Source organism: Oryctolagus cuniculus, chromosome 6 (assembly GCF_051225735.1).
Source record: "Oryctolagus cuniculus isolate XC-2025 breed Fujian yellow rabbit chromosome 6, ASM5122573v1, whole genome shotgun sequence".
Taxonomy (NCBI): Eukaryota; Metazoa; Chordata; class Mammalia; order Lagomorpha; family Leporidae; genus Oryctolagus; species Oryctolagus cuniculus.
Genome location: NC_142872.1, coordinates 113,401,520 through 113,428,614, shown reverse-complemented (window position 1 = coordinate 113,428,614; position 27,095 = coordinate 113,401,520).

Sequence of the window (27,095 nt, the reverse complement as noted above, 5' to 3'; positions counted from 1 at the left end):
GTCATCTTTCCTGGGACGGTACAAATTCCTGTTTAACTCATGGTATGTAGGGTCATGCCAAAATTGTTTCAGTACTAAGTCACGGTAAATGCTAAAGATTTGGTTCAGTTTAATTTATTGATAGACTAATGTGTGCCAAAAACAGCCACTGAAAAGTTTTGAGATATTCATATGTTTATAATGAGGTATTCTCATCAATATATAATGAGATTTTAACAACAGACACTTCTACATCATTGACAAGGCACCAATGTCCAGAAAGGACTTAGAATAGTCTGTTTTTGCTAGTATCGCCAGTTTGTAATGAACTGCACACAAAGGTCACTGTTGATATTATTATTAATAATTTATTTGCGGCCGGCGCCGTGGCTCACTAGGCTAATCCTCCGCCTTACGGCGCTGGCACACTGGGTTCTGGTCCGGTCAGGGCACCGGATTCTGTCCCGGTTGCCCCTCTTCCAGGCCAGCTCTCTGCTGTGGCCAGGGAGTGCAGTGGAAGATGGCCCAAGTGCTTGGGCCCTGCAACCCATAGGAGACCAGGTCAAGTACCTGGCTCCTGCCATCGGATCAGTGCGGTGCATTGGCCGCAACGCACTAGCCGTGGCGGCCATTGGAAGGTGAACCAACGGTAAAGGAAGACCTTTCTCTCTGTCTCTCTCTCTCACTTTCCACTCTGCCTGTCAAAAAAATAAAAAATAAATAAATAAAATAAATAATTTATTTGCAGAACAGAGGTGAAAACTGGTATTAATTCATCATAGTTTTATGAAGAGCACATTTGTACTAATTTTAACTTACTGTGAAATGAAATTTCCTGGATCAACAACATTAGCTTAGCAGTACCCATTTCAAAGAGATTTAAGGATATATTCAATCATATGATGAGCCCATTGTTAGCCTCTTTTCACAATCTCACTTTGAACTCTCTATAAATAAAAAGGAGAAAATATAATAACATCCTTACAGTTATTACTTCTGTGAGACATGTAACAGATTCTTACAACAGATAGGTACTGCATTTCAATTTATAATTGGAAAATGATCCATAAATCTTATATTCACAACACTTTCCTTTTCAAAAATTCTTATTTTACTGTCTTCTATTTGAAAAGCAGAGAGATGGTGTTTAGTGGGGGAAGGAGAGAGTGGGGAGAGGGAGGGAGGGAGGGAGGGAGGGAAGGATGGAGAGAGGGAGAAAGAAAGAGAGGGAGAGAGAGAGAATGAGTTATTCTTCTATCCCCATACTAGTTCATTTCCCAAATACCCACAGCAACCAGAAGCCAAAGCCCAGAACTCCATCCAGGGCTTCTATTTGTGTGGAAGGGTTCAGTCACTTGAATAATCATCAGCTGCCTTCCATGGTGCAAGTAGCTAGATCATCAACAGAGTAGCTGGGACTCAAATGGGCTCTCTGATATGAGATAAAGGGCAAAAAATTAACATGATGCCCCATAACACCCAACACATTTTTATTTTTAAGGTTTTTTAGAGACAGTCTTAAAACCACTGCCTCTCACTTTTATTGTATATATGTGTGCACATACGTCTTTGTGAGAGTGAATGCATGTGTGCGGAACATATGAAGAATTTAGGAATAAAAGAAGTAGAGAACTAAACACAATTATGCAAAACACAGTTTTATTTTAATTTTGCATGATATAATATTTTAGAAACACTTATTACTCTTTCCTTTACTCATTGATTCATCATTTATCCAACAATTATTGAATAGAAACTATGTGCTTGGGCCTATGTTGGGATTTAACTTGATCAGACTGCTGCGTTTGGGGTTGTAGCAACCATCTCTCACTTTAGATGATTCAGTCAACTCAAACTTAGGTAATAAACAGAGTCCTTAAGACAACTAAGACAACATGACAAGCATTTTCTGCTGGAGAGTGATTTCTGGAATATCTGTTATCTGACACTTGGGATGCCTCTTATATGACATCTGTAATGTCAACATTTCTCAAGAAAACCCATGTTCATTCTGATTTGACATAGACAACCTTTATTTATCTATAAATTTTGTTCTTCCTTATGATGCTAAGATCCATCTTTCTTGTAATCACCCGAGTATCTTTCTAGGAATAACTAATAAATTACAATCTATGTAATCTTGGATTTATTTGTCTCTTTCTTTGGTACCATGGCACCTCCTACTCTTGGCAATTGGTTCTCATATACTGGGTTTTTCCAAGATAGTCTAGTCAGTTTGTAATGAACTACATACATGTCTGAGACATGTACACTGTCGCTCCCGTCTTCGTGGAGGAACGACACAGGACCCTGCGCTGTTCTTTTGTCTGCTCGGACCTCCCTGGGTTTGCTGCTGGTTCTTCCCGGGTTGGCTACCGTCCCTTCCACCTCTGTGGAAGGGCGGTTCCCCCTAGCCACTTTCCCCACTTCCGCGGGGGAGCGGCACACCGCCGGCCGGCTCTCTCGGGGGCTGCACAGGTGTTCCTTCAGATAGATGTTCCTGGTGCATGTTGTCTCTCTCCTCCTTTATAGTCCTCTTCCACCAATCCCAACTCTGCTACCCACACGCCGAGTACGCTGCTCTCCTCCAATCAGGAGAAGCTCCTGAAGCTTGTCAAGTTGGTGAAAGGCAGCTGGGTAGAAGCTGTTTGCTCCTCTCCCAGCGCTATATTGTGGGAGAGCAGATGCATAGAATAAGTCTTAATTCCAGTAACTTAGTCTAGTCCAAGTTGCTTCCAGTTGCTCCCCACATACACAAAGATTGAAATGATAATGTGTATAATAGGGAAAGCAGGAAAATATACAAAGTTATAATCTAATGTGAAAAATCTAGTGAGAATACAGACTTGTGGTTGTGAATAATAATAAATTAAAACACCTTATCTGTAGGAAATACACAAAGCTATGCTGATTGCTTTAGACAGGCATTTTTCAAAATAGGAAATTCAAATGGCCAACAAACACATGAAAAAATGCTCAGGATCACTAGCCAGCAATTAAAGCCACAATGACGTTTCCAACTCCCTCACTCCCAGTTATAATTGTTCTCATACATAAATCAATAAACAATAAATACTAGCTAAGAGGTGGGGGGGAAAGGTACCCTAATAACTGTTAGTGGGAATGTAAACTGGTACAGTCTGGAAGACAGAATGGAGATACCTCAGAAATCTGAAAATAGATCTACCATATGACCTAGCCATCCAACCCCTGGGAATTAACCCAAGGGAATTAAACCAGCAGATTAAAGAGTTATCTGTACTCCCAATTTCATTGCAGCACAATTCACAATAGCTAAGATAAGGAATCAACCCAGATGATGTCCATCAACTAATGAGTGGATAGAGAAATTATATGTACTGGAATATTACTCAGCAAATATGTATACTGGAGTATTACCCAGCAGTAAATAAAAATGAAATCCTGTCTTTTGCAACAAAATGCATGCAACTGAAAATCATTATACTTAGTGAAATAAGCCAGTCCCAAAAAAGGCAGATACTAAATGTTTTCCTTGATCTGTGGTAACTAATAGAATACCTAAAATGAAATGTATTGCAGTGAAATTGACATTTTGAGATTTGATGATTGTTACAGTCCTTATCTCTACTGTTGAGGAACAGTGGTATTTTTTCTTCATACTATTTGTTGAATTCTTTATTTAGTGTGGGATTTATCTTATGAGTATAAAGTAAACTGAAAATATATCTTTGTAAAAATTAAGAGTGGGAATACGAGAGGGAAGAGGAGGAAAGGTGAGAGCATGGGTGGTAAGGAGGGTAAGACAGGAAGTATAACTATGTTCCAAAAAAAAAAAAAAAAACTAAATGAAAGGAGATCCCAGTGGAAAGAACAGGTCATCAAAGAAGGAGGTACCTTTCTCTGAAGGGAGGAAAGAACTTCCACTTTGACCATGGCCTTGTCTAAAAATTATCAGAGTTAGTGAACTCAGGGGGCTTCCATAGCCTTGGCAGCTCATGACAAGAGCCTAGGGTGATTACTGAGGCCATAAACAAGAGTGTCAATTTGTTAAGTCAACAACAGCAGTCACTGTGCACTTACTCCTCATGTAGGATCTATGTCCTCAGTGTGCTGTACATTGAGATTTAATGCTATAACTAGTACTCAAACAGTATTTTTCACTTTATGTTTCTGTGTGGGAGCAAACTGTTGAAATCTTTACTTAATGTATGCTAAACTGATCTTCTGTATATAAAGAGAAATGAAAATGAATCTTGATGTGAATGGAAGGGGAGAGGGAGTGGGAAAGGGGAGGGTTTCAGGTGGGAGGGACATTATGGGGGGGAAGCCATTGTAATCCATAAGCTGTATTTGGAAATTTATATTCATTAAATAAAAGTTTAAAAAAAATAATTCAACATGATCACAAAAAAATAAATAAATAAATCTGTATTCAAGAAATACATGAAATTGGATCATCTTAAAAAATCTTAAAAAAGGAAAAATTAAAGAATTAGAAGTAATGCTTCATTGTTTATTATATAGGATCTAGTACCAGAAAGCTCTGGTCTGGGCTATGACTAAAATATAATTTGGCCAGTGGTTATTTAGTGAAGATAATAAGTTGTTAAATACAACTTCCAAATATTGTCTGCTACTATGTATTCAAAGAATATACTTTCTAGTATTGATTTAGTTTTCAGTATAGACAGTTATCCCGGTAAATAGGATTTCTGCAGAAAGCTTTATTATAAGTTTCACTAGATCAATACTTCACAGTCAACTGACTGTCACTCTAATCAAAGGTTTCTTTTTTATGAGTTTGCTTATAGTATAAGATTCCATTAGATCTTGCTCAAAAGAGAAAGAATTATCCAGTATATATCTTTTTTTTTTTTTTTTTGACAGGCAGAGTGGACGGTGAGAGAGAGAGACAGAGAGAAAGGTCCTCCCTTGCCGTTGGTTCACCCTCCAATGGCCACCGCGGCTGGCGCGCTGCAGCCGGCGCACTGTGCTGATCTGAAGCCAGGAGCCAGGTGATTATCCTGGTCTCCCATGGGGTGCAGGGCCCAAGCACTTGGGCCATCCTCCACTGCCCTCCCTGGCCACAGCAGAGAGCTGGCCTGGAAGAGGGGCAACCAGGACAGAATCCGGCACCCCAACAGGGACCAGAACCCAGTGTGCTGGCACTGCAAGGCAGAGGATTAGCCTAGTGAGCCGCAGCACAGGCCCCAGTATATATCTTAGCTAGAATTAAAGGAATCATTCTTGATTTTATATATATACTGAATATATATGCATATATATATTGCACACAGTAGGATATATTTGTTAAAAGAAAGATAATTTATAATTATTATTTATATGATATATTTACTTAAATTTCTTAACATTATCAAGGATTAAATATTTATGATTAGTCTGACGACTGAAGCTAAATGATACCTGAGACAATATAGGTAGATGACACACATGAGTTTTCTAACACCAAATATCAAGTTATCCTAACTTTGAACTCAGAGTAAGAGGATATAGAATTAAATCCTAAGTGTTCCTTATATTGTGATTGTAGGTAAATAATTTCACTTCTCTTTAATTTACATAAAGTTTTAATTTATATGTTAATTTATATTACTGTACTGGCTTCAATTATTTTTATTTGAAGGAAAGAAAGAAAGAGTTATACAGAGAGAGCTCTTATCCACTGGTTCACTTCTCAAATGCTTGCAACAGCCAGGGCTGGGTCAGATTAAATCAGGAATTCAATCAAGTTATCCCATGAAGGTGTCAGGCACCAATTACTTGGGCCATCACCACTGTCTTGCAGATGTACATTAATGGGAAGCTAGAGCCAGAAGCTGAAAATGGGCATCAAACCCAGGCAATCAAATGTGGGACAGATGTGTCTCAATTGGCATCTGTACTGCCCAAAGAAATAACTGTCCCCTTAATTTTTAAAATGGAGTTAATTATTTGCTTCAATAGCTGTGATGAGATTAAGCATTTAAAAATTATATGCATGTATATTTAAGTTGCAAATCATTATAATCAAACATTTGTTACTGCTAAAATTCATATTAATTCATTATTTTAGGTGATACTTCATAAAAAAAATCACATTGTAGATATGGCATTATTATATAATTGATCAGAATGAAAGTTAGATATAGGAAGAGCTAAAAAGATACCAAAGATAAATTTTGTCTAATTCTCAATTGAGCAATATGTGCATTGGAAAAAATTCAGCCTTAAAACTACGTCCTTGGTGCCGGCGTTGTGGCATAGCGGGTAAAGTGACCACATGTGATGCTAGCATCTAATATGAGTGCCGGTTCAAGTTCTGGCAGCTCCACTTCTGATCCAGATCTTTGCTATTGCATCTGGGAAGGTAGCAGAAGATGGCCTGAATGTTTGGGTCCCTGTAACTCATGTGGGAGACCTGGCTCCTGGCTTCCATCTGGCCCAGACCTGACCATTGCGGTCATTTGGGAGTGAACCAGCAGTTGGCAGAACTGTCTTTCGGTCTTTCCCTCTCCCTCTATAACTTAGAATTTAAAAAAAAACAAATCTTTAAAAAAATAAAGAAACAAGAATCCTTAATGGTTTGTCCCACACCTAAGAAATAGTATTGCTCTGTCCTTAATGTGTTGTCCAATGTGAATTAATGCTATAACTAGTACTGAAACAGTATTTTACACTTTATGTTCTGTGTGGGTGCAAACTGATGAAATCTTTACTTAATATATACTAAATCGATCTTCTGTATATAAAGGTAATTGAAAATGAATCTTGATGTGAATGGAATGGGAGAGGAAGCAGGAGATGGGAGGGGTGTGGGTGGGAGGGAAGTCATGGGGGGGGAAACCATTGTAATCCATAAACTGTACTTTGGAAAATTATATTTACTAAATAAAAGTTTAAAAAAAGAAAGAAAGAAAGAAATAGCATACTCATATTAATATTAAAAAGCAAAAAGATTATTTGATATTTAAACATGTTTGAATCAATGTCATTAAAACTCATTTTTGCAATAATATAATGATTTAGAGTAATGCACGTCTTTGACTAAGCTCAATCTTCCCTTTTTAGTATCATGTGCATAATCAAAACCTACAAAGTATAGGAGAAATAAATAAATTTGAGCAAAACAGAGTAGAAGTAAAAAGCAAAACAAATAATCATAATCTACACTTTATAGAAGGTTCATGTTTAAAATAAATAAGAGGAATTTTAAATATGAGAAATAATGTTGATACATTTTTTAAATAAATAGAATTTAATGCTATGGAAAGTGTTATTGTTCAACAAATACAATGTTCAAGACATGAACTTCCACTTCTTTCAATAATAAAGTAACTCTATTGATCATTGCATATCACAGTACTGCTGTAAATATAGTTTTATTAAGCTTTGTGTTGTAACTTTCTCAAACTAATGGTTAAGAATGCTATACTATTATAGCTTTAATCACTTTATGATCACTTTAAAATTTACTCTTTATGTGTGAAATGGAAATTCTTCCCTTCAATTATTGTTTAGAGCCATTTCCCATATTCTGATTAAACTAAGGTCTTTTTTCTTTTTACCGGTTAAACTTATTTGGTGAAGCATTAAGCCTTTTTTACTGTACTGTAAATTTAAATATGTTACCTCAAACTTGTACTCTTATACTTGCCACTTGACTATGACAAAAGGAAGAATAATTGGCTCACATAATTCTAGCTCGTGGTATAGAAGATACCATATGGCAAAACTTCTCAACAAAATCTGTCTATGTGCTATTCAGTAGATGAAATAGGAAAAGAAAGAAAGGGAGGGAGCAAGAGAAAGGGACAGATAGAGGGAAGGAATAACATTATATTCTTAGAATTGTACCTATGAATAATATTGAAACTATTAAAGACAAATATTTTCTTAAAAAATTAAAAATCATACACATATACATAACGTAATAAAGCAACTAGCAATTGATGGAGACATCATAAAGAAATGTGATGATGGAATTAGAGGACAACATTTAAATAAGCCATTAACATATGCTTAACTTCAAAAGAAACATAAAATAATTAATGAAAGAAAGGCTAGAGTCTATAAGAAATTTAGTATGAAATACTAAATATTTGAAATGAAAAATCTCCTTCTGTCTGCCCATGGGTGTACACTGTGATTGGGTTCATGGAGAATTTCATGTGTATCAGCTCCTCGGGTCCCAGGGGAGAGCCAGTTACCAAGTTGTTGAGTGCCCTGCTATGTTTTTGGGGCTGCAGCCCTGAGGACTCCAATTTACGATGTCCATTCTTCTTCCACATCTCCTGGAATGAGGAGGAACTACAATGATGTTGCTGGTAAAGTTAGTCTCCATGACTAGCTGCAAAATCTGAATAGAGACAAACATGGAGACACAGAACTGTTAATACATCCCAGCTTCCCCAAGATATTCCAGGGCCACAAGCAACCGCATATGGAGATGGAGACCCAACAGACTTTTATTACTGGAAGCATACTGAAGAAACTTCTAAAAATGTGTTTTAAGAAATTTAATCATGACAAAGAGAAAAGAAAGTTAAGGCATAATTTTGTTTTCATATTGTACTTTCTTCAGCACATGATAACCTTCATGTTGAGCATGATTTAAATATGATTTTGAAACCTAATTATCCAATTCCAAATGAGACGAGAATCCAAAATACATTTTGTGCTGAGATAGGATGGCTGAAAATGAAAGTATTATAAAAATTTGTTGAAAAAGTTCAGGATGTTTCATCTGTAGGCAATAGAGAGAACATTAGTTCATTTGCTAAAGCAGTTATTGGAAAAAGTAAATCAGCATTCATTCCTTGGAGAAAAATGGAAGAAGGGAATAATTGCTACCATGCAATTGACATCAATATGATGTCAAGCAACTGAGAATTTTCTGTCAACTGTATGCTATGGCTTGATTTGTTCTCTCTTTAAAGAATGTATTATTTGAAGCAGAACTTGAATATAACCCTGAGCATGTCTGTAATTCTCTCAGGTAAGGTTCTCTCTCGTAACCTTCTTTAAAGTTCATAACTCTTAGAGATGACTCATTACCCATTAAGTTTTTTAAATTGGATCACACAGTCTAGTATACCTCTAAGTTTATCTGGTTGTTTCCACTATGCCTGAATCAAAGCATGTTATAAAGTGCTCCAATTCTGGAGGTCATTTTATACTGATTGCAGGTAAGGATATGGTACTTTTATGTTGGAACCGACACTTCTGGTTATTTCTAGATTTTTCAATTGTAGATTTTGAAAATGCCATTTGTACTCTTCTTATAATCCTATAATCCTGATTAAGTCCCACCTCTTTCACTTGAAAATTATATGACTATGACAAAACGAAGAATAATTGGCTCACATAATTCTAGCTCGTGGTATAGAAGATACCATATGGCAAAACTTCTCAACAAAATCTGTCTACGTGCTATTCAATAGATGAAATAGGAATTTTCATAAAGTTTTTAGTTATGAATTACAAAGAACTTATGTGACTATAAGCATGCTTTCATTTGCAAAAGATTTTTTGACAAAGTAAAACCTGTATTCAGCTACTGCTATGACAGGGGGACTAAGAAACTGGTGGTTGTTTGCGCCAGCAAGAAGTATCAAGACCAAAACAAAACAAATGTTTAAAAGGTAAAGTTTGCTCCTAGATGAATATGAAATGTCAAGCTCCAAATTATAGTCAGGTGAATCTAAGACAAGGAATTTGGGATTTTCGAAACTTTTATTTTATAACACATACACAAAAAATGGATTTAAAAAAATCCTGGGGTTGGCACTGTGGCATGGGTTGAGCCTCGACCTGAGGTGCTGGCATCCTAAATGGGCACCAATTCATGTCCCAACTGTTCCTCTTCCAATCCAGCTCTCTGCTTGTGACCTGGGAAAGAAGTGAAGGATGGTCCAAATACTTGGGCCCATATACTCGCATAAGAGAACTGGAGGAGGCTGCTGGCTCCTGGCTTCGGATGGGCTCAGCTCTGGCCATTGCAGTCATCCGGGGAGCAAACCAGTGGATAGTGGACATCCTATCTCTCAATCACTCTGTCTATGGCTCTGCCTCTCAAAAAAACAAATAGATCTGAAAATTTCTTTCTTTATTTGAAAAGCAAAGTAACAGATAGAAATAGAGATAGGTCTTTCACCCACTGTTTCATTCCATAGATGGTCTTAACAGCCAGGGCTGAATCAGGCTGAAACTAGGATCCAGGAATTTCATTCTGGTCTTCCCTGTGCATGGCAAGGACCCAAGTATTCTGGGCTATCATCCATTGCCTTCACAGGCTCACTAGCAGGAAGCTGAATCAGAACAGTCAAGACTTGACCTGGCTCTCCAATATGGGAAGACTGTGGCGTGAGCTGCACCTTATCCCACTGTGTCATAACACCAGCCCCCAAAGATAAATTCCTGAACAACAGCCTGACCATTGAGCGTATTGTTAACCCAATGGAACAGCAAGGCAGGGACACCTGGGAGATGCCCCCATCTCTCCCTAACCACCACCAAGAAACTTCTTCCTGAAGATGTTTTTCCTTAGGCTCTGAAGTTTTGCATTGTGTACCAGATCACTATATTTTGGACATCTGGTTTAATATTTTCATGGCTTCGTATTCTTCCAGGTATTTTGAAAGAGGAGATTTACAATGTGAAAAAAAAAGACTAGAGTGGGATACTGGCTACAGTTTTTCTTGATTAAAAACTATGGTAGCAGGGATGGCACTGTGGCAGAGCAGTTAAAGCCACCACCTGAGTGCCAGCATCCCATATGGGCACCAATTCAAGTCCTGGCTGATCCACTTCTGATCCAGCTCTCTGCTATGGCCTCAGAAAGCAGTGGAAGATGGCCCAAGTTCTTGGGACCGTGCACCTACATGGGAGACCCAGAAGAAGCTCCTGGTTCCTGGCTTCAGATCGGCACAGCTCCGGCCATTGTGGCCAGTTGGGGAGTGAACCAGTGGATGGAAGACCTCTCTTTGTCTCTCTCTGCCTCTCCTTCTCTCTCTGTGTAACTGTAACTTCGAGTAAAAATAAATAAATCTTTTTATAAAAAAAAAGATGGCCCAAGTCCTTGGGCCCCCGCACCCACATGGGAGACCTGGAAGAAGCTCCTGGCTCCTGGCTTCAGATCGGCAGAGCTCTGGACGTTGCGGCCAATTGGGGAGTGAACCAGTGGATGGAAGACCCCTCTCTCTCTCTCTCTGCCTCTCCGTTCTCTGTGTAACTCTTTCAAATAAATAAATAAATAAATCTTAAAAAAAAAACTATGGTAGTAAACAAAAATAAGTCACCTTGTAAAGTTGTACTTGTTTGTCAGTTACCATTGGATCAAAAGGAGTCTAGGTGTTCAAGTCTCTTGGGGATGTCACTAATCTTGATGCTGTCATTGAAAAAGGACAAGATCAAAGTGAAGAGCATCCCTACAGTGCTGACATCCTTTGCTGATGGGTAGTTGAGTCTAATGTTGCTGCTGAAGTCACAACTGGGCCATCTGTACTTAGTCCTGGCAAGGATGAATTAGCAAATTTAAGAATATACACTGCTTTCTTTGGGGAAATATGGCTAAGATGAATTAATAAATTTAAGAATACACACTGCTTTCTTTGGGGAAATATGGCTGCCTCCAATCCAGAGTGATTACAACTCCACTAGGGATATGAATGTCATAGACTAGTATATACTAGACTTTAATCCAGGATGTTACAAATAACGCTACAGGGTCATATAAACAGTATGATCCAGGATGGGTTTTTAACAATTACAAACATTCTATAGCACAGAAGGCTTCAATATTATTTCAATACAGTCAAAGATAGGTTTTATTATCAAAATGTGAATGATCATAACTGACACTTGTCAGACTGCATTACCTGAAATTTTGGATATAATAGTTCTTTTGATTTCATTCCTCTACACTTGGCTAAGGAGGAATTCCACCCTGTACTTTATGCTGAAGAATCCATGAATATTTTCCTAGCTGGGTGGATTAGCATAACTTCTATTTGGAAGATTCCTGACAGTAAACTGTGTATGTGTGATGACAGGTTCATTTCTTGGAAGCAACCCCAGCCAAAAGAAAATAATAAAATGCAGCAGCCGAGTATAAGGTTATCATTACGATAGAGTCTGGTCTATTTTTTATACTAATAGAGAAGACTTTCAGTACTCCACAGTTCGATGAATTAATAATGTCTCTCTAGACAACTTTATTCCCTTTGGAACCATGAATGATAACTCCAGATGTAATTGTGCTTTAATGGGACATTCCTAATCAATTTGGAAGATGGTTATATCTAGAAAAGTCTTCATATAAAATAATGGTCATTCAACTAACAATGAAAAATGCCTTTTTTGAAAGCATACAGTTGAGTCTTCAAAAATACTTTGACTTCTCTGTGCAGAAGTCACTGGTAAAAATAGTACCTCACCCTGGTGTTAATATCTCTCTGAAAAAGAATCTATTTGATAGTACTAAATGGTGGTTAAGATAGTTTATTTATAACATTGGAAAGAAATAAGATTTATGTAGAAGAATAAATAGTGAAGGATATAGGTAGATTATATTTAGAAAATTGTATTAAATATTTATCTATGTATGTCTGTTATCAGAATAGGAATACTGAATATTGTCACTGAAAATATGACTGATCAGATGTTTTATATTTATAAACATTTTGACATAATACTAGAGTTCTATATGTATGAAAATAATACCTTAACATCAGTATAAATACTATAACAAAAACCAGTGTTCCTGAAGATATAACAATAGAAGATTGATACCAAAATTGAAGCAAAAAAATGAAAAACCTCATAAATTACCAACTTTCTAGTATTCATATAATACAGAAATTCATACATAAATATTCATACAATAATGAAGAGGAGTACTGGGAGAAGTGAAGAAAAACAAGAGAAAAAAATCAAACTTGAGGGGAGTAATTTAGCACAGCAGTTAATATCCTGGTTAAGATGTCAACACCCCATGTCAGAGTAACTGGGTTCAATACCTGGCTCTGGCTTCTGACACAAGCTTCCTGCTAATGTAGACCATTGGAAGCAGTGGGGAAGACTCTGGTAATTCAGTTCCTGCTACCCATATGGGAGACCTGGATTGAGTTCCCAGTTCTACATTCAGCCATGGCCCAGCCCCAGCCATTGTGGACATTTGGGGAATGAACTAAATATGAGAGCTCTCTCTTTCCTCTCAAATAATTTTTTTTTAAGATTTATTTATTTTAACTGAAAGACAAAGTTACAGATGCAGAAAGAGAGGTCTTCCATTTGCTGGTTAACTCCCCAGTTGGCTGCAGTGGCCGGAGCTGTGCTGATCTGAAGCCAGGAGCCAGGAGCTTCCTCGAGGTCTCTCATGTGGGTGTAGGGGCCCAAGGACTTGGGTCATCTTCTGCTTTCCCAGCAGAGAGCCGAATTGGAAGTGGAGCAGCCAGGACTCGAACCGGCACCCATATGGGATGCTGGCACTGCAGGCGGCAGCTCTACCTGCTACGCCAGAGCACTGCCCTTAAATAAACTTTTAAAAAATTAAATTCGACAACATTGTTAAACCCAAGAATATCCTGTTTATTCCAGTGGGACAAACACAGATAAAACCACAAGAGACACCATCTCATTAAATTGCTACAACTGGAGATTTAAAGGCAATCTTAAAAATAGCCAGAGGGGGAAGTCATAAATAGGGACATGAAACTAACAATTGTATTGGACTTATTTTCAGAAAAAAATGTGAAACAAAGAATGGAAGAGCATCTATAAAGTGATGAAATAAAAAAAGGAAAAAGAAAGCTGTCAATTTAGAGTCATCTATTCATCAAAATATATTTTGCAAGTAAGGAATCATACGCTTAGCCGGGTGGTTGAGATGACTATGTCCCATATTGGAGTACCTGGCTACAACTTCTGACACTGGTTTTTGACACCAGTTTCCAATCCGTGCAGACCATAGGAAGCAGTTGTGATAGTATTTAGGTGCCTGCATCCATGTGGGAGAAGTGGATTGCATTCCCAACTTCTGGCTTTAGCTCTGATCCAGCCCTATCCATTTCAGTCACTTTAAGTGTAGATCAGTGGATATGAAAACGCTCTTGGGGGCCAGCGCTGTGGTGCAGCAGGTTAACACCCTTGCCTGAAGCACACAAATCTCATAGGCATCTCATATGGGCGCTGGTCCAAGAGCCGGCTGCTCCACTTCCGATCCAGCTCTCTACTGTGGCCTGGGAAAGCAGTGAAAGGTGGCCCAAGACCTTGGGCCCCCGCACCCACGTGGGAGACCAGGAGGAAGCTCCTGGCTCCTGGATTTGGATCGGCGCAGCAGCGGCCATTGCAGCCAATTGGGGAGTGAACCATTGGATGGAAGACCTCTCTCTCTCTCTGTCTCTCTCTCCCCCTGCCTCTCCTCTCTCAGTGTAGCTCTGACTTTCAAATAAATAAATCATTTTTTAAAAAAAGAAAGCACTCTTTCTCAAATAATGTTCAGGAACACTAATCTGGGATAACTAACAGAGTACCTAAAATGTTGTGTATTTGAGTGAAATGGACATGCTGATTTTCAATGATTGCTTACAACCCTTGTCTCTACTGTTAAGGAACAGTGTTATTTTCTTATCACTCTTTGTTGAACTCTTTACTTTAGGTAGGGTTAATCTTATGAGTATACAGTAAACTGAAAATAGATCTTTGTAAAAATTAAGCGTAGGAACAGGAGAGGTAAGAGTAAGTATGGTGAGAACGTAGGTGGGAGGGAGGGTAGAGTGGAAAGTTTCACTAAGTTCCTAAATCTGTATATAAGAAATACATAAAATTTGTCTACCTCAAATAACATTTTTAAAAAATCAAAAAAGATCAGTGGAGAATTTGAAAACAAACAAAATTAAAGAGCTAGACAGCAAACATATTTTAAAAGATTTTTAAATGAATTTAAACATTGAAAATTTAAAAAAAAATCAAACAAAAATAGGAAAAAATTAACAAATGAAAACCAAGTCAGTTAGAAAGCAGCAGGATGATAGATGTAAACCCAAACACTAAATGTAAATTTTCTATATATTCCAACAAAAGGGTCGAAAGTGTCAGACTGGATAAAACAGCAAAAATCAACTGTGGTTGCTCCACAAGAAATTTCGTCATTATAAAAGCACAAGGATAGTGAATGTAAAGCGATTGAAAATGTACTGGCCAGCGCCGCAGCTCAATAGGCTAATCCTCCACCTGCAGCGCCGGCACACCGGGTTCTAGTCCCGGTCGGGGCACCGGATTCTGTCCCAGTTGCCCCTCTTCCAGGCCAGCTCTCTGCTATGGCCCGGGTGTGCAGTGGAGGATGGCCCTAGCACTTGGGCCCTGCACCCCATGGGAGACCAGAAGAGGCACCTGGCTCCTGCCTTCGGATCAGCGCGGTGAGCCAGCCGCAGGACTTCGACAGTGGCGGCCATTGGAGGGTGAACCAATGGCAAAGGAAGACCTTTCTCTCTGTCTCTCTCTCTCTCTCTCTCACTGTCCACTCTGCCTGTCAAAAAAAAATGTACTATAAAGAATTTGATAAAATAAGAGCTCAAATAGCTCTACAGATAGCATAGACTTAAAAACAGGAAGCTTACTATAATAAGAAGACATGGTTTATAACAACAAAAGGATCTATTTATATATGCTACAAATAATGTGATATGAATGTCAATGAATACATAACCTTTTAAAATTTGTAAGAGCTTATATAGTGCTTAGAGGAGATATAAGTTGCAAAGCTTAAAATTGAAAGGAAAGAAGATCCCAAATCAATTATCCACTTTTACACCTTAGAGATTAAATTCAAAGTAAATGAACAGAAATAATAAAGGAAATAGCAAAAGCAAAGAAATATAAAGGAAAAATGCAAAAATAAATCTACCAAATCCATAGCTACTTCGTTTTTCAGATCAAAAATTCTATGAACTTGAGCTGGATTGATCAAGGGAGTAAAGAGAAATGAGGCAAAAAAAAAAAAAAAAAAAAAAAGAAAGATCTCTGTGAGTGAGATCCCAGTGGAAAGAATGGGGCCATCAAAGAAGGAGATACCTTTCTCTGAAGGGAGGAGAGAATTTCCACTTTGATTATGACCCTGTCTGAATAAGATCGAAGTCGGCAAACACAAAAGGCTTCCATAGCCTTGGCAACTCATGACTAGAGCCTAGGGAGATTACTGATGCCATAAACAAGAGTGTCAAATTGTTAAGTCAACAACAGGAGTCACTGTGCATTTACTCCTCATGTAGGATCTCTGTCCTTAATGTGTTGTCCAATGTGAAGTAATGCTATAACTAGTACTGAAACAGTATTTTACACTTTGTGTTTCTGTGTGAGTGCAAACTGATGAAATCTTTACTTAATATATACTAAATCGATCTTCTGTATATAAAGATAATTGAAAATGAATCTTGATGTGAATGGAATGGGAGAGGGAGTGGGAGATGGGAGATGGGAGGGGTGCAAATGGGAGGGAAATTATGGGGGGGAGCCATTTTAATCCATAAACTGTACTTTGGAAATTTATATTTACTGAATAAAAGTTAAAAAAATACAACTAGTGGGTATATAGTTAAAAGAAATGAAATTATTACATCAAAGAAATACCTGTTAGTCCATGTTTATCACAATGCTATTCAAAGTATACAAGGTATGGGATCAATGTCTGTCAACAGATAAATGTGTTTTTAAAAATGTAGCATATTTACACAGTGTGATATTATTCAGACATACATAGGATGATACCATATTTGAAGCAATGTGGATAGAAGTGAAGGACATTGTTTTAAGTGAAATAATCTAGGCATAGAAATATATGTAATACACGTTATCACTTAATTGTAGGAGTCAAAAGTTGATCATAAACAGGCAGAGAATAGAATAGTCTTCACTAAGGCCTATGAACAGCAGCAGGGAGAAATAAAGAGGTTGCAGAAAAAGTTCCATAACAGTTAGATAGGAGGAATTAGTCATAATGTTCTATAACACAGTCAGATAACTAGTTTACCCCATTTATTATGCATTTTAAAACAACTAGCAAAGAGTTTAATAGTTTCCAACAACAGGAAATGATAATACTTGTGGAGATGGGAATGCTAACTCCTGTTCTATCATTACAGATACAGACATGTATTAAATTATCACAGTATACCCTATAAATAAGTACAAATAATTTGTCAATTTTAAAAATAAATAAAATAAAATTTCTTAATACCAAATATTACATAAGAAGTTTACTTGAATAGTGCTATATTTAACAAGCAATTGAATTTGAAGTCAAAATCCTTGCTATAAGGTCCATGTTAATTTGCATATAATGATTAAGAAAAAAATTACTGTAGTAATACATAACATATTCTCAGAAGTAGTGGAAGAGGAAAAAATTCATTGTCACATCTAATAAGGTTTATGTTAAAGCCACAGTAAGTATTCATGGGTAAAAATACTGAAGACAAAGATCTTTTAGTATCATGAATACAAAAACCTCTAACAACACTTTAAAAGGGGGGTAATTTTATATTAATTATAAAAACTTCATGTATTTCATATACACAGATTTAGGAACATACTGATACTACACCCCTGCTCTCCTTCCCATCCAAGCTCCAACCCTTCTTCATCCTCCCTCTCACATTCCCACTCTTAATTTTTACAAAGATCTATTTTCAGGTCACTTAACAATCTTTTAGTTAACCTTACACTAAGTAAAAGAGTTCACCAAATGGTATGAAGAAAAAAAAAATGCTGTCCCTCAATGGAACAGACAAACGCTGTAAACAATCATGATTCTCAAAATGTCCATTTCACTCCTACACATTAAATCTTAGGTACTCTATTAGTTACTTTTGATTAGGGGAATCATGATATTTGTGTTTTTTGGGGGACTGGATTATTTCACTAAGTGTAATGGTTTCCAGAATTTTATTTTCTTTTTACAGCTGAGTAGTACTCCATGTGCATATATAACATAATTTCTGTATCCAGTCAACAGTTGATGGACATCTAAGTTGAATCTATATTTTATCTATTGTAAATTGAGTGACAATGAACATGGAGGTACAGATAACTCTTTCAGAAGCTGATTTCTAAGAGTGACTTTAGGATGGCGGAATAGTGAGGGCGCGCACCGATAGTCTGGGAAAATTTAGTTTAATAAAAGGGGAGTTACAGTAGCCTCAGAAAAAAGAACCAGGAAAATACTGCAGAGGAAACTCTTCTGGATCGAGTGGCCGTGAATCAGAGGACCTACCGGGAGAACAAAGTCGCCCACCGCGCGGAAGCCGAGCCGCGGGACCGAGCCGTGGAAGCCGCAGGGTCTGCGCGCCAGTGCTCGAAGGGGAGTGTGTGCCACACAGACAACAGCGGGGAGACTTGGGAAGTCCAGGGCTCCAAGTCCACACATCAGCGCTGGAAGGGGAGCGGACCTGCGTGGAGAGCGTGGGAGACCACAGTTCGGGACACCAGCGGCAGACTCAACACACCAGCGCTGGAACGCGAGGTGAGCCGAACCTCAATAGCCCGAGACACCGGCAGGCAAGCGGAGAGAGAGACTAGAGGGAACGACCCCTGGGGGGGGGAGCTTCACCAGGCTAACTGGAAGAGAGAGAGAGAGAAAAAAAAAAAAAGGTGACTGGTACGGACACGGGTTTCTCTCTCTCCGCTCACCTCTCAAGGGCGAGCAAGACAAAGAGCAGGCGCCATCTTGGACATACGTCATAAGCAGAGCGACCTCAGGTCTGCACCGGCCCTGAGCCTAGCAGAAAAACCTGACTCTGGGTGGGGTGAATTAACAGGAGATTAGGACCTAGTAAATTTGTGGTGCTACTGAACTGAGACTATGAAAAAAGAGACGGTGGGGGAGAGAACTCACAGAATTCAGGTGAGCACTCTCCAGAGACGCTACAATTCCGTAACTTTGGCAACCCAGTGGGAGACTGAAGGAGAATTTGAGCCCACTCTGAGGGCCGAACAGATTCCCTGTGTGGTCCTTGGGAAAGAGCTTCCGATCTCTGGCTCCTGTGGGTATATCATTTGCCTGCTAACTACCTCCAACTTTGCTCAGCTGTGCAGAATAACTTCCCTTTTGAATTAAAAAGAGAGAGAGAAAGAGAGAGAGAGAGAGGTTTACCATGCCTAACCTAGGAGTGTCACCTTTGGCACACCAAACAGAGCTCTCAGGCCACACCCATCTCAAGCCCTAAGGCTCCATCGAAAACAGATAGTCCACTTAATCTAGAGTCATAGTATAACAAGAAAAAGCACCACAGTGAAGACACCAAATATCTCCAATATGCCAAATAACAAACGCAAAAACCAAGGTAATAAAAACAAGGAAGTCACCATGACGCCCTCAAATGAAAAAGACACCCCAATTCAAGATTATGAAGATGATGACATAGAAGAAATGCAAGAAGCAGATCTCAAAAAATTGATAAGAACATTAAGAAGTTCTCAAAAACAAATTCTTGAACTACAGAAATCCTTAATGGACAAGATAGAAAATCTCTCTCGTGAAAATGAAATATTAAGGAGGAATCAAAATGAAACGAAACAACTAGTACAACAGGAAACTGGGATAGTGACTGAAGTGAAGAATTCAATAGATCAAATGAAAAACACAATAGAGAGCCTTACAAACAGAATGGGTGAAGCAGAAGAGAGAATATCGGACTTAGAAGACAGAGAACAGGAAAGGATACAGTCAGACCAAAGAAAAGAAGAGGAAATTAGAAATCTAAAACATATTGTCGGGAATCTTCAGGATACTATTAAAAAACCCAACATTCGGGTTCTAGGAGTTCCTGAAGTCATGGAGAGGGAGAAAGGATTAGAAGGCCTTTTTAGTGAGATATTAGCAGAAAATTTCCCAGGTTTGGAGAAGGACAGAGAAATCCTAGTACAGGAAGCCCACAGAACCCCTAATAAACACGACCAAAAGAGATCCTCACCATGACACGTTGTAATTAAACTCTCCACAGTGAAACATAAAGAAAAGATCCTAAAATGTGCAAGAGAGAAACGTCAGATTACTCTCAGAGGATCTCCAATCAGACTCACAGCTGACTTCTCATCAGAAACTCTACAAGCTAGGAGGGAATGGCGAGATATAGCCCAGGTACTAAGAGAGAACAACTGCCAGCCCAGAATATTATATCCTGCAAAGCTATCATTTGTGAATGAAGGTGAAATAAAGACTTTTCATAGCAAACAGAAATTGAAAGAATTTGTTGCCACTCGTCCAGCCCTGCAAAAGATGCTTAAAGATGTGTTACACACAGAAACAAAGAATCACAGTCATCAATATGAAAGAAGGTAAAGGAAGGAAACCAAGGAAGGAAACCTTACAGCAAAAGATCACAGGGAATTCAAAGCATATATTAGAACTTATCTTTGGCAAATGGCAGGGCAAAGTTACCATTTATCATTAGTCACATTGAACGTGAATGGCCTGAACTGCCCAGTTAAAAGACACCGATTGGCTGATTGGTTTAAGGAACAAAACCCATCTATTTGCTGCTTACAAGAAACACATCTTTCCAACATAGATCCATACAGACTGAAAGTGAAAGGCTGGAAAAAGATATACCATGCCAACAGAAATGAAAAAAGAGCGGGCGTAGCCATCTTAATATCAGACAACATAAACTTTACCACAAAAACTGTTAAGAGAGACAAAGAGGGACACTACATAATGATTAAGGGATCAATTCAACAGGAAGATATAACAATTATCAATGTATATGCACCTAACTACAGGGCACCGGTTTATCTGAAAGATTTGTTAACGGACTTAAAGGGAGACTTAGACCCCAATACAATAGTACTGGGGGACTTCAATACTCCACCCTCAGAAATAGACAGATCAATAGGACAGAAGATCAACAAGGATACAGTAGATTTAAACGACACTATAGCCCAAATGGATCTAACAGATATCTACAGAACTTTGAATCCTACAGCTAAAGATTTTACATTTTTCTCAGCAGTACATGGAACCTTCTCTAGGATTGACCACATACTAGGCCATAAAGCAAGTCTCAGCAAATTCAAAAGAATTAGAATCATACGATGCAGCTTCTCAGACCATAAAGGAATGAAGTTGAAAATTAGCAACTCAGGAATCCCTAGAGCATATGCAAACACATGGAGATTGAACAACATGCTCCTGAATGAACAATGGGTCATAGAAGAAATCAAAAGAGAAATCAAAAACTTTCTGGAAGTAAATGAGGATAACAGCACAACATACCAAAACTTATGGGACGCAGCAAAAGCAGTGTTAAGAGGAAAGTTTATATCAATAGGTGCCTACAACAAGAAATTGGAAAGGCACCAAATAGATGAGCTTTCTATTCACCTCAAGGATCTAGAAAACCTACAGCAAACCAGACCCAAATCTAGTAGGAGAAGAGAAATAATTAAAATCAGAGAAGAAATCAACAGGATTGAATCAAGAAAAACATTCCAAAAAATCAGCCAAACGAGAAGCTGGTTTTTTGAAAAAATAAACAAAATTGACACCCCATTGGCCCAATTAACTAAAAAAAGAAGAGAAAAGACCCAAATCAATAAAATCAGAGATGAAAAAGGAAATGTAACAACAGACACCACAGAAATAAAAAGAATCATCAGAAATTACTACAAGGACTTGTATGCCAGCAAACAGGGAAACCTATCAGAAATGGATAGATTCCTGGACACATGCAACCTACCTAAATTGAACCAGGAAGACATCAAAAACCTAAACAGACCCATAACTGAGACAGAAATTGAAACAGTAATAAAGGCCCTCCCAACAAAGAAAAGCCCAGGACCAGATGGATTCACTGCTGAATTCTACCAGACCTTTAAAGAAGAACTAACTCCAATTCTTCTCAAACTATTCAGAACAATCGAAGAAGAGGGAATCCTCCCAAATTCTTTGTATGAAGCCAGCATCACCTTAATTCCTAAGCCGGAAAAAGATGCAGCACTGAAAGAGAATTACAGACCAATATCCCTGATGAACATAGATGCAAAAATCCTCAATAAAATTCTCGCCAATAGAATGCAACAACACATCAGAAAGATCATCCACCCAGACCAAGTGGGATTTATCCCTGGTATGCAGGGATGGTTTAATGTGCGCAAAACAATCAATGTGATACACCACATTAACAGACTGCAGAAGAAAAACCATATGATTCTCTCAATAGATGCCGAGAAAGCATTTGATAAAATACAACACCCGTTCATGATGAAAACTCTAAGCAAACTGGGTTTGGAAGGAACATTCCTCAATACAATCAAAGCAATCTATGAAAAACCCACAGCCAACATCCTATTGAATGGGGAAAAGTTGGAAGCATTTCCACTGAGATCTGGTACCAGACAGGGATGCCCACTCTCACCACTGCTATTCAATATAGTTCTGGAGGTTCTAGCCAGAGCTATTAGGCAAGAAAAAGAAATTAAAGGGATACAAATTGGGAAGGAAGAACTCAAACTATCCCTCTTTGCAGATGACATGATTCTTTATTTAGGGGACCCAAAGAACTCTACTAAGAGACTACTGGAACTCATAGAAGAGTTTGGCAAAGTAGCAGGGTATAAAATCAATGCACAAAAATCAACAGCCTTTGTATACACAGACAATGCCATGGCTGAGGAAGAACTTCTAAGATCAATCCCATTCACAATAGCTACAAAAACAATCAAATACCTTGGAATAAACTTAACCAAGGACGTTAAAGATCTCTACGATGAAAATTACAAAACCTTAAAGAAAGAAATAGAAGAGGATACCAAGAAATGGAAAAATCTTCAATGCACATGGATTGGAAGAATATATATCATCAGAATGTCCATTCTCCCAAAAGCAATTTATAAATTCAATGCAATACCAATCAAGATACCAAAGACCTTCTTCTCAGATCTGGAAAAATTGGTGCTGAAATTTATATGGAGGCACAAGAGACCTCGAATAGCTAAAGCAATCTTGTACAACAAAAACAAAGCCGGAGGCATCACAATACCAGATTTCAGGACATACTACAGGGCAGTTGTAATCAAAACAGCATGGTACTGGTACAGAAACAGATGGATAGACCAATGGAACAGAATTGAAACACCAGAAATCAACCCAAACATCTACAGCCAACTTATATTTGATCAAGGATCTAAAACTAATTCCTGGAGCAAGGACAGTCTATTCAAAATGGTGCTGGGAAAATTGGATTTCCACGTGCAGAATCATGAAGCAAGACCCCTACCTTACACCTTACACAAAAATCCACTCAACATGGATTAAAGACCTAAATCTACGACCTGACACCATCAAGTTACTAGAGAACATTGGAGAAACCCTTCAAGATATTGGCACAGGCAAAGCGTTTCTGGAAAAGACCCGGGAGGCACAGGCAGTCAAAGCCAAAATCAACTATTGGGATTGCATCAAATTGAGAAGTTTCTGTACTGCAAAAGAAACAGTCAGGAGAGTGAAGAGACAACCGACAGAATGGGAAAAAATATTTGCAAACTATGCAATAGATAAAGGGTTAATAACCAGAATCTAAAAAGAGATCAAGAAACTCCACAAAAACAAAACCAACAACCCACTTAAGAGATGGGCCAAGGACCTCAATAGACATTTTTCAAAAGAGGAAATCCAAATGGCCAACAGGCACATGAAAAAATGTTCAAGGTCATTAGCAATCAGGGAAATGCAAATCAAAACCACAATGAGGTTTCACCTCACCCCGGTTAGAATGGCTCACATGCAGAAATCTACCAACAGATGCTGGCAAGGATGTGGGGAAAAAGGGACACTAACCCACTGTTGGTGGGCATGCAAACTGGTCAAGCCACTATGGAAGTCAGTCTGAGGATTCCTCAGAAACCTGAAGATAACCCTACCGTTCGACCCAGCCATCCCACTCCTTGGAATTTACCCAAAGGAATTTAAATTGGCAAACAAAAAAGCTGTCTGCACCCTAATGTTTATTGCAGCACAATTCACAATAGCCAAGACCTGGAACCAACCTAAATGCCCATCAACGGTAGACTGGATAAAGAAATTATGGGATATGTACTCTTTAGAATACTATACCGCAGTAAGAAACAACGAAATCCAGTCATTTGCAACAAAATGGAGGAATCTGGAACACATCATGCTGAGTGAAATAAGCCAGCCCCAAAGGGACAAATATCATATGTTCTCCCTGATCGGTGACAACTCTCTGAACACCAAAAAGGAAACCTGTTGAAGTGGAATGGACACTATGGGAAATGGTGACTTGATCAGCATAGCCCTGACTGTTAATGAACAACTTAATACATTATCCCTCTTAGTAGTTTTTTTGTCTGTTCTACTTAATATGACTGGTTTAATTCTGTAATTAATACACAGTTATTCTTAAGTGTTGAAAATTAACTGAAATGTGATCCCTGTTAAACATAAGAGTGGGAATAAGAGAGGGAAGAGATGTATAATGTGGGAAATGCTCAAGCTGACTTGCCCCAAATGGTAGAGTTAGAAACATACCAGGGGATTCCAATTCAATCCCATCAAGGTGGCATGTACCAATGCCATCTCACTATTCCAAGTGATCAATTTCAGTTCACAATTGATCATAATGAAAGGACTCAGAGTCAAAGGGAGCACATTAACAAGTCTAGTACCTGCTAACACTAACCGGTAGAATAAATAAAGGGGAGAGTGATCCAACTTGGGAAGTGAGATACTCAGCAGACTCATAGAATGGCAGATGTCCTAAACAGCACTCTGGCCTCAGAAGCAGCCCTAAAGGCATTCGGATCTGGCTGAAAAGCCCATGAGAGTATTTCTGGCATGGAAAGCCAAGACACTCTGGCAAAAGATCTCTGTGAGTGAGATCCCAGTGGAAAGAACAGGTCTTCAAAGAGGGAGGTGCCTTTCTCTGAAGGGAGGAGAGAACCTCCACTTTGACTATGACCTTGTCTAAACAAGATAAGAATCGGAGAACTCAGAGGGCTTCCATAGCCTTGGAAACTCATGACTGGAGCATAGGGAGATTACTGATGCCATAGACAGGGGTGTCAATTGGTAAAGTCAACAACAGGAGTCACTGTGCACTTACTCCTCATGTAGGATCTCTGTCCTTAATGTGCTGTGCATTGAGATTTAATGCTATAACGAGTACTCAAACAATATATTTCACTCTGTGTTTCTATGGGGGTGCAAACTGTTGAAATCTTTACTTAATGTATACTAAACTGATCCTCTGTAAAAAAAAAAAAAAAAAAAAAAAAGAAATTATCAACTCCCAACTTGACTCTCACTGGGATTAAACATGACAATAGGTCTGATCTGATTTCATCATCATTTAAAAAAAATCATCTATTATTTTTCACTTTATGTTTCTGTGTGGGAGCAAACTGTTGAAATCCTTACTTAATGTATACTAAGCTGATCTTCTGTATATTAAGATAATTGAAAATGAATCTTGATGTGAATGGAAGGGGAGAGGGAGTGGGAAAGGGGAGGGTTGTGGGTGGGAGGGACGGTATGTGGGGGAAGCCATTGTAATCCATAAATCGTACTTTGGAAATTTATATTCATTAAATAAAAGTTAAAAAAATAAAAAAAAGAAGCTGATTTCTTTTGGTTTGAATAAATTCTCAGGAGAGAGATGACTGGATCATATGTTAGGGCTATATTCAGATTTCTGAGGTATCTTCATACTGTCTTCCCTAATGGCTAGAACAAATGATGCTAAAATTCCTATAGAGACATAAGGACACCTGAAAAGCTAAAGCAATCTTAACAAGAAAACCTGATTTCAAGATATACTACATGCCAGTTATAATCAAAACAGCCTGGTACTAACACAAAAACAGATGTGTAGACCAATGGAATAAAAATTGAAACTCCTACAAGCAACTTATCTTTGACAAAGGAGCTAAAGTCAATCCCTGGAGCAAGGGCAGATTTTTTTCAATAAATGGTAATGGGAAAACTGGATTGCTGTTTTCAGAAGTAGGAAACTAGACAGATACCTTACACCTTACACCAAAACCCACTCAAATTGGATCAAAGACCTAAATCTACAACCTGATACCATCAAATTACTAGAGAAAATTGAGGAGACTCTGTAAGACATTGGCACAGGCAAAGACTTCTTGGAAATGACCCCAGAAGCACAGGTAATCAAAGCCAAAATAGACAATGGGATTACATCAAATTGACAAGCATCTGCTGCAAAAGAAATCCTCAGCAAACTGAAGAGACATCCATCAGAATGGGAGAAAATATTTGCAAATATGCAACTGATAAATGGTTAACATCCAGAATCTATAAAGAGCTCAAGAAATTCAACAACAAACAAACAATTCATGAAGCAAGTCCCCTACATTAAACCTTACACAAAAACCCACTCAACATGGATTAAAGACTCAAATCTAAGACCCGACACCATCAAATTAATAGAGAACTTTGGAGAAACCCTGGAAGATAGAGATACCGGCAAGGACTTATTGGGAAAGACCCCAGAAGCACAGGCAGTCAAAGCCAAAATCAACTATTGGGATTGCATCAAATTGAGAAGTTTCTTACTGCAAAAGAAACAGGAAAGTGAAGAGGCTACCGACAGAATGGGAAAAATATTTGCAAAAATTGCAACAGATAAAGGATTAATAACCAGAATCTAAAAAGAGATCAAGAAACTCCACAACATCAAAACAAACAACCCACTTAAGAGATGGCCCAAGGACATCAATAGACAGTTTTCAAAAGAGTTGAAATCCAAATGGCCAACAGGCACATGAAAAAATGTTCAGGATCACTAGCCATCAGGGAAATGCAAATCAAAACCACAATGAGGTTTCACCTCACCCCCGTGAGAATGGCTCACATTCAGATATCTACCAACAACAGATGCTGGTGAGGATGTGGGAGAAAAGGGACACTAACCCACTGTTGGTGGGCATGCAAGCTGGTAAAGCCACTATGGAAGCCAGCTTGGAGATTCCTCAGAAGCCTGAATATATCCCTACCATACAAGCCAGCCATCCCACTCCTTAGAATTTACCCAAAGGAAATTAAATTGGCAAAAATACAAGCTGTCTGCACCTTAATGTTTATTGCAGCTCAATTCACA